Source organism: Sminthopsis crassicaudata, chromosome 3 (genome assembly GCF_048593235.1).
Source record: "Sminthopsis crassicaudata isolate SCR6 chromosome 3, ASM4859323v1, whole genome shotgun sequence".
NCBI classification, from domain to species: domain Eukaryota; kingdom Metazoa; phylum Chordata; class Mammalia; order Dasyuromorphia; family Dasyuridae; genus Sminthopsis; species Sminthopsis crassicaudata.
The window spans coordinates 621,284,138-621,293,434 of record NC_133619.1 but is presented as its reverse complement, the minus strand read 5'-3'; the positions used below and the strand labels follow the sequence as shown (position 1 = coordinate 621,293,434).

Genomic DNA, 9,297 nt, shown 5'->3' with positions numbered 1-9,297 from the left:
CCGCGAGCAGAGGCCGAAGCGCGTGGCCTACAGGCATGCTAAGGGGGGCGGTTCGTGCTCAGGCCCGCGGGGTGTCCGGATGACCCGCCCAGCTCGCCCGGCCCCAGCTCCGGGAGCTCGGGCCCTCTCCGGGCCCCGTGACTCGGGACCTGGAGCGGGGCCCGGCGGCCAAGCGGCCAGCGAGGGTCCGGCTGCATAGACGAGATGACCTTTAGCAAAGGCCCAGCAGGTCCCCTCCCTCTGGGTACCCTCCCCGCCCGCTCGGGCTCCCGGGCCACCAGGGTGCGCTGTGTGGGTGTCCCCGAGAATTTTCGCCCCTCCAGCGGCCCCCCACCCCTGCTCCGGCCCGCCTTTGCTCCTATAGGAGCGGAGCGCCTCGGATTCTGCCTCCTCATTGGCTGGGGGCGGTGCCAGTCGCTCGGGTAGGGAGGCGGATCCCGTGACGCTCCGAGGGGGCGAGGGCGGCGCTGGCGGCCGTAGAGAGCGGAGGCGGGGCGGGGCTTGGGGCGGATCCGCCACTGTCGCCTTCGCCGCCCGCCGCCGCCGCCGCCTCAGCCCGGCCAGTGTGACCGCGGCCGTCGTGGGAGTCGCAGCCCCCCGCCCAGCCGTGCCCCTGCCGCCCCCGGTACCCCGTGTCGCCCCTGGGATGCGGGGCCGCGCCTCGCCATGACGGGCTCGGGCCGACCCGCTCTCCGGCTGCAGCCCCAGGCGGCGGCTCCTCTCCGGGCGGTGCTGCGGCGCGCCTTCGCTGTCCGAGCCGGCTCCTGCTGACTGCGGCTGCCGCTCCTGCTCCTGCTGCTCCGCCGCTGCGCCCACGCCCGCTCGGCGCTGGTCCTGAGGTGAGGCCGGGAGGAGGACACGGAGGGGCCGTTGGGGGCCGGGGGAGAAGGAAGGGGGCGCGGGGGGGAGAGCGGAGAGGGGAGGGGGCGCGCGGCCGCGGGCGGGCCGGGGCGGAGATTAGGGGGGAGCGCCCAGAAAGGATTGAGGGCGGGGGACGCTTTAGTAGCGATTGACAGGCCGGCGAGGGCCAGGAATTCGGGCGAACCCTCCCTCCCAACGCCCCCCTCCGCAGCTCCACCACTTCCCCCAATTCTTAAGGGATCCGGAGGAAGGTGTGCAGTTGGGGAGTGGACCCCACTTTATGTGTATGGGGGTGGGGTGGAATCAGGGAAGCTTCTGGGCATCCTTTCCCCTCTGACAGCTGGTATTGCAGGGAGGAGATCAAATGGACTTCTCCCTCCCTCCCTCCCTCCCTCCCTTTCCTTCTTCCCTTTCTGCCCCCTTCCTCTTTCTCTTTTTCTCTTTTCTCCCCCTGTTATCCTCCCTTCCTCCACCCCCACCCCCCTGCTCTGCCTCTCTCTTTCCCTCTCTCCCCACCGAAGGGGATCCGGTTTATTATTTCCTCGGATGAGTGGCTCGAGTGCGGCCCCTCCTCGGAATGTTTCTTTGCCTGGGTTAGCAACTTAAGGGCTTTGATTGTGGATTTGATTCCCTTTCCCCCGTCGTTTACTCTCCGTTTCTTGCGAGACGCCGGCCCACTGTGCTTTTGTTGCTCCAGCCTCCAAGGTGCTGATGGGGACTAAGTCGATCTCTGGGCAGTTGGATGCCAGGATTCTTGTGGTGGGACTTTCCTGTGGCTCACGGACAAGCTGGTTAATTTATTTTCAGAGGGGATGGGGGCAGGCTCCGAGTCTTGTCTACACTTTCGATAGAAAGGCTGTTTGTTCGTTTAGAAACCTTGCACTTTTGCTGTCATTCAAGGCTCCAATCAGGAGCTTGTAATTATCGTTATTATTTTTTGAGACCGATGAAATAAGAGACACCTAATGGGAATGGAAAAACTGAAGAGCCTGAAAAAGAAGGATCTTATTTAGTTATGTCCAGATGTGGTAAAGGCTGTAGGTAGTCTCTGTATTCACAGAATAGAATTACCATGGCAGCCATATTGGGAGGATGATCTGACAATCCTTTAGGATCCAAGTCCGGGCTGCTGGAAGGTACAGAATGACAGCCCTGGCTGCTTTCAGGGTGACTGGTTGCATTAGAGGCCAAGTGGTGGGGGTTGGGAGGCTGCTGGAGTAGGCTAGTCATTGTTCATATAAAACAAAACAATACAGTCCATTTCTTAAAAGCAGAATTGAGCTTTCAGGTCCTATTTTTTCATTGGTGAATTGTAAAATTGGCTACAAATCTGAGCTGCCTTCAAGATTTCTCTTTTGCCTTAGCATAAGATATGATGTTACTGAGTGGGCTTGCCCAAAGAGATTATTCGTGAGCAAATAGGATTTGTGCTAAGATTAATCCTGGTGGGTACTTGATTCAGCATATTTTGCTTATCTTTAAAGGATCTATAACTGTGAATGTTACATAAAAATACTCCAATAATGGAGGCTTGGTTCACCATTATAACTGGTCACTAGCTATTTTTATATAATCTTGAGTTAGACTGCCCACAGGGGATCTTTGACGTGGTTGCTTCACTTATTACACATACTGCTTTGTGTCATCCTATGCTTCTGAGTACCTGTCATATCTTTAAATGGAAGTGCAGTCTTTAGCATGTGGCAACCTTTGAGATGTATCATCTTCGATTTTAGGAAAAGGGTGCCATCTTGTTTCTGTAGCATAATTCTGATTTAAATCTTTACTCAGTATTATTTCAGATAACAGTAAAGTCTGACATGTTTTGTGGTTTAGTTAGAATAATAGTTGATTATCTAAAGAAAACTAGATTACCAATTGATCATATGGTGGAAGATTAGTCTTTCACATTATCAGAGACCTTTATATTTCATTTCAAGTTGAGAACTCAACACCATGTGTTACAGTCACAGGGCTAGAATGGGACCTTGAGAGATCAGCTTCCAGCCTTTGTGTTCTTATTATAGATTCTTATTATAGATTCTGTTTTTATTTATATATAATATACATCACATATGTGTTCTTATGCATTATTCTTAATATATATATATTATATAATATATTATTATTAGGAAAAAAGGATTTCTTGAAATCAGTTAACTAACTGAACTTATATAAAAATAGCACATATAACTTTAATCATTTTGTTTTTAAGTCTTCCTTTTAAAGGTTTGGAAATTCCTGTGCAATATTGCAGTTCAAGACACATAGATATTAAATCATTTTCAAACTGAATTAAAAATATGACAATTTGAAGTTGGCTGTAGAATTCTGTTTTCCCTAATTACACAAATATTTTTTAAAAATAGATTAGTTTTTTAAAATGATCGGAGAATTCCATCTAATCTGTTTTCAACATTTATTTATTTTTATGTAAGATCTGATTAGCTGAATTATGAATCAGATATGGAGGCAGCAAAATGTTAGGTATTTGTGAAAGCCTATCCCTTGACAAATACTTTTCTAAAATTTATCCAGCTGATTACAGTGTCCAGGTTTTAGAACTGGCTGTTTTTTCCTTTATAAGACTAGATATGAATCCACTTCCTCCTTTTTCCTTTCTTTCATGTTTTCCAGTTTGAATCTATTCAGTGAATAAATACCTAAGAATAGTCTGCCAACAAAGTGTTTCCAAGGCAAAGTGATTCACTCTAGCTTATTTTCCTGACTGTAGTCTTGGCCTGTACAAATATAAAGAATCGGGCTTCTCTGTTCTCTCTTATATACCCCTTCCTAAGGTTGCTGACCCTAACAGGGTTTTTTTTCTGAAAGAACTATATCTTGTTATTTGACATAGCTTATTTTATGATGGATTTGAAATTAATGACATATCCAGTCTACATTCTATAACTGTCTCTTTGAAAAATTGGCCTTGTTTAATGGACAATAGTGAATTTTTACAATTTATGTACGAATGTGAACAGAAACAAAAGATCTTATAGAAGCTCCTTTTAGTTTTTAAATAGTTAGATTGTTAGAAAAATTAGAAAAATGGATACCAGCATAATTAACATGCAGAAAGTCTATGAAAATGTGTCTTTGAGTTTTTCCTGAGGTAGAATTTCTTATTAGTTGAAACAATGATCATTTTAGATATCTCTCTAGGATTGTTATCAATTAATATCGGATGCCTAAGTAGAGACTTCAAGGTATTTATGTATAGACTGCCACTTGTACATTGTAGGTATCATAAAGTGACCAAACTCATCCTTTTTTATTCATTCTATTTTCCGTAACAATAAGAATTTTACCCCTTACTACTTCCATCAACTAGCCAAAAGTGATCCAAATTGCAATAATTTTTGTTGCCTGTGTCTGAGTTTGCTCTTCCAACTAGATTGTAAGCCCCTGTGAAGATAGGAGACTTCTGTGGCCTCTGCAATGTTTAATGATTTATATTATGCTTCATATTTAAATTAAGCATATGGATATTCAAACTTAGAAAAATGTATAAAGCAGGGAATAGATTTAAGACATTCAACATGTTGGATAAGATCCCCTGTAGAGAATTTATGAATCCTGTAGATAAGAAGGTATGGAAGGATTGAATTTTATACCATTTATACCACTGGAAGAAGTACCTGTGTGGTTGTGGTGTTTAGTCATGTTTACTGTCCATAGATTTTTCTTGGAAAAGATATTAGAATGGTTTGTCATTTTCTTCCTCATTGGATTAAAGTAAATGGACAAGTTTGTGACTTGTCCCCAGGGTCATACGACTAGTAAGTGTCAGGAGTAGCACTTGAACTCAGATCTTTCTGACTCCACTTTATCCACTGAATCACTTAGCTGCCTCAATACCCACCAATGTAGTCAATCAAAATTTATTGATTGAATATTTGCTTTTATGGGATTTTTAGGCCCTGTATTCCAGTAAATAAGTTCTCCTATTACTTTTGCATTTTGTGAAATTTTCTTTAGCTTCCTCTCAGTTCAAATTAACTTGATTTCCAAAGTGCAAGAATTTTCAATCTCATGCTTAAAAATGGTTTGAGCTCATTGAATAGAGAATGCTATCTTATTCTGCTCTAAAATATTGTGGTTACTAAAAGCAGAATAGCATGCTATTTGATTTGTCAAACTGTCAGACCTTTAACCCAAGGATACATCTTTTGTGACAAAAAATAAATGACAAAATAGGATCTATCAGGATAATTTGCTTTATAGTCTTTTCCCCCCCAGAACTTTTACTTAAGTCAGATTTACCTGTGGTTAGGTTTTGATAAGAATATCTTCAAAAGAGAATGAAATTACTCTGTTGTTCACTGTCTTTTTTTATGGCAATCCATCAGTGTATGGCTAAATTAATCTTATTCTTTGATACTCTTGTCGATATCCTCGATATCCTCGTGCAAATACTCAGGGACTTCCTCCATCGTACTGGCAGTGGGAGGGGATGGGTGGAGCCTTCCTTTTTTATACTCTTTGACTTGGAATGAATTGGTTCAAGGGAACTTCAATGGAACACAGGACTTTCCCTTCATCAATTATTCTTTGTTTGTGCTACATGACCCATCCAATCCAGTATTCTTTTGGTGATTCTTATGATTGTAAAGTGTGGAATACCAGTCTATAAAGAGTTAAAGTTTTAGGTTATCCAGATGACAGTGGTGTATATGAGTAAGTTTTAACAATTGTACAGGATAACCAGAAGAATTATATGTCTGTTATTGTTAAATAAGAAAAAGGAAAGTGCTTTTATTTTATTTTTTTTTACTAAAAATTACTATAATGGTCTATTTTCTTTAGAAAAGGAAACTTTAAAACATTTTAGTGAATAGTTGATATTTTCTTGCCAAAGTCTCAATTTCTGACCAATCTAGTTTAATGCATTTTCTTTTTGGAATTAAAAAGAAAGCAGTTTTTTATTATTATAAATATAATTATTATCATTATAAATTTAATTGTAAGCAAAGACTTAAGATACATACGTAATAGGGAATAAAATCTTAACATTCTTAGTTAAACAAAATAAAGCCAACCAACTGAAATAATTGACAATGATGAAACAAAAAAATGTTTTTGCTCTGAATTTCTAAGTCCCTCTGAAGTTGTATCTACTCCTTTTGACTTTATATTTTTCATTTTTTCTTAAAATATTTCATTGATATGGTAACAAATAACATTTTCTTTCTTTTTTTCTTTCTTTCTTTTTAAACTGAGGCAATTGGGGTCAAGTGACTTGCCCAGGGTCAAAAAGCTAGGAAGTGTTAAGTGTCTGAGGTCACATTTGAACTCAGATCCTCCTGACTTCAGGGGTGGTGCTCTATCCACTGCGCCACCTAGTTGCCCCAACAAATAACATTTTTAAAGACAGGAAGATGAAAAATAATCAGTATAAATGATCAATATATCAAAAAAGTCTGAAAATATATGCCATGTACAGCTCTTGTGGACTTTATACTTCTGAAAAGGAGTGGGGTGTGCAAAACTTCTCAAATGAGCCATGCTCATTTATCATTTTGCAACAATCATTTAAAAATTTTTTGGGGGTTCTTTCCATTTACTTTGTTGTAATCATTGTATATATTATGTTCTTGATTATTTCATTCTGTGTCACTTCATATAGACTTTTTCATGTTTCTCTGAATTCAACTCATTCATCATTACTTTCATCATTATGTTACATTTATGTGCATCAATTCACTTAGTCATTCCCCATTGATAGATTTGTATTTTGTTTCCAATTCTTTGTTGCTACAAAGACATGGTGCTATAAATATTTTGGTGTGCATGGGGATCTTCTTAATATGATTTACCTCCTTGGAATATCAGCTAAGTAATGGAATCTCTGGACCAAATGGTAACAATCATAACTGTTCTTTGGATAGCTATTAAGGACCATGCCTAGGTGGAGGGGCAGGTCAGTTCTCTGAGAGCCTCCACATCTGTGAATCATAAACTTGAAGGAGCTGCACTGTAGCCTTCGAAGATGTTCCTTGTGGATTGGAAATGAAATAAATTGGAAGTAAGAGAGAAGAGGAGAGAGGTCAGAGAACAGCAACTGCTTCTCAGTTTCCTTGTATCATTTTTGTTCTCTTACATTAAGAGATCCATTCTACAGGTCTGAGTTAGACCTCAGGCAGCCACTCACAGGTGGCTGCCACATCACAAAAAACAACTCCTTGCATATCCTTGCAATTAACCAATATAAATACATATGTAACCATTCATCAGTAGAGAAGTGAGATATTTATGAATATCTGTTAGTTGTTACATATTTTGGATGCTACATCCTTTTCAGAGAATTTTCATAATTTTAAATTTAATTTCAATGTTGTCTTTTTTTTTTTTTTTTTTTTTTTTAACAAAAATTTGGCATATTTGGGCCATAACCAGACACAGTCTTGAATCTGGTTCACATTGGAATATTATTTTTGTAACATAATTGGGCATTTATTTACTGCTTAAGCAGTTAAATATTTTTAGCATGAACCCATTGGATCATAGTTATGACTCCCCTTCCCTAGTCTAGATAGTTGTTAAAGTTTTTTCTAGTTCTAACTCTGTCTTGTAGAGTTGTCAGTTTCTGTATGGTTCTAGTCCTTCTGATGTCACTTTCAATTACTTTGTAAAGTTCTCTACCTTTCCTTGCATTCTTCATAGAGATAGAGAGATTAGATCTCTGATTTTGATAGCAACAAGTCAACTCCCCCTACTAGTGCAGGTTAGTACTTTCCCTGCAGTTTATAGTCTATGACTCAGTCAACATTTATTAGGCACTTCGTTTGTGCCAGGCACTGTGTTAAACCCTGGGGATACAAGAAGAGTCTTTGCCTTCAAAGAGTTTACAATCTAATGGGAGAAGCAACCTGCTAAGAAACATATACAAAGCAAACTATATACAGGATGAATAGGAAATAGTTAACAGAGGGAAGCCACAGGGATTAAGAGAGATTAGAGAAGGTTTCCCTGAGAAGTGGGATTTTAATGGGATTTAATGAAACCAGGAAGGTCAGTAGTTGGAATTGAGGGAGAGCAATCCAGGCCTGGGGGACAGCCAGAGAAAATATCTAAAGCTGAGAAGGAGCCAGTGTGGAACATCCAGGAGGACTAGTGATATTGGATTGAAGAGTACATGTCAAGGAGCAAGGTTATATAGGGCTTTGAATACCAGACTAAGCATTTTGTATTTTATCTTGGAGGCATCAGGAAACAAGAGTTTATTGACTTGGCAGAGGTTGGAGAACTGGGTATGTGTTCAAGTTCAAGAACAAGTAAGAGAGAGATTAGACAGCCAGACATAATCAGACCCACTTTTGGAAAAATCACTTTTGTGTCTAGATAATGGATGAATTAGAGTAGAAAGTGACTTGAACATACTAGTTATCAAAGTCACTAGGTTTGCTCCCAATAATGCCTCAGCCTTAACTAGATTGAAATGTAATTGGGAAAAATTTTAACAAAATAAACGTGCAATAAAACTTGGGTAACATTTTAAAACTAAGTCAATATGCATCTTGCAAGGATCCTTGTGTAGGATTAGTGGCACCCCTTTCATTTAAATTTGACCCCACTACCCTGGAGTGACCCAGAACACTGAGAGGCTAATAACTTAACCAGGATCACATGAATTTATTCATGAAGGCCAAACCTGAATCCAAGTCTTTTTAACTCTGAGGCCTACTTGCTGTTTACTGTGTCATGCTTCCTTTCTCTTTATAATTTTGACGGGACCATAATGTTATATTAAGATACCACAAATTAGTCAATCATTTATTTCCCAAACATTACATCTTTCTTATATGTGTTTTAAAGACTTGATAAGATCAGATTTTACTGAAACCAAAGGAAAGTGCCATGAGATCAGAATTGGGACAAGATAAAAGCCAAATGATTAGAGTAATTCTAAGCCATGTTCCATTTTGATTTCTTATGGTTTGAAATGATATGTGAAGAAAATGGTCAAAGTAGCAGTGAATTGAACTGAAAATGGGCATGTAAATGGTGATATAAATGGTATATTGAGCATCCCTTTGAAACTTCAGAAATTGCGTGTGTGTCTGTGCATACAAGTGTACATGGTATTATACAAGTATTACTTTTCATCCCATTTGCCTTCTTCAGCTCTGGGTTGCTCTTGTTTCTTAATTAGATTTACACAATTAAGAGGTTTGGGTGTTGTTTTTTTATTTTTCTTTAGGGGCAGTTTTATGTCTGTAATTTCTGATCTTTTACTGTATCTAGAGAGATAAACCTTGTAGCTTTTCAGTTGACTAATATAAATAGTAACTTCTTTAATTTCTTACTATTGTGTCTTATTACCAAAGAACAAAGAAGAAATACGTTCTTACTATGGTATCCCCATATAATTTGTAATACATTTTTTTAATATTTTTTTTATTTTTTATTCATTTTTCCAAATTATCCCCTCTC

The 9,297-nt window shown here is 40.0% G+C and overlaps 1 protein-coding gene across 16 annotated transcripts in view; it reads left to right on the top strand.

Annotated features, from left to right (window-relative positions):
* The first annotated feature begins 532 nt into the window (after window positions 1-532).
* KIF1B (kinesin family member 1B) overlaps window positions 533-9,297 on the top strand; it is a 188,391-nt gene continuing 179,626 nt past the window's right edge. For all 16 annotated transcript variants that reach the window (XM_074306314.1, XM_074306312.1, XM_074306310.1 and 13 more), the window contains exon 1: window positions 533-839. The gene's annotated coding sequence lies outside the window, so the exon portion shown is untranslated. The remainder of the gene's footprint in view (window positions 840-9,297) is intronic.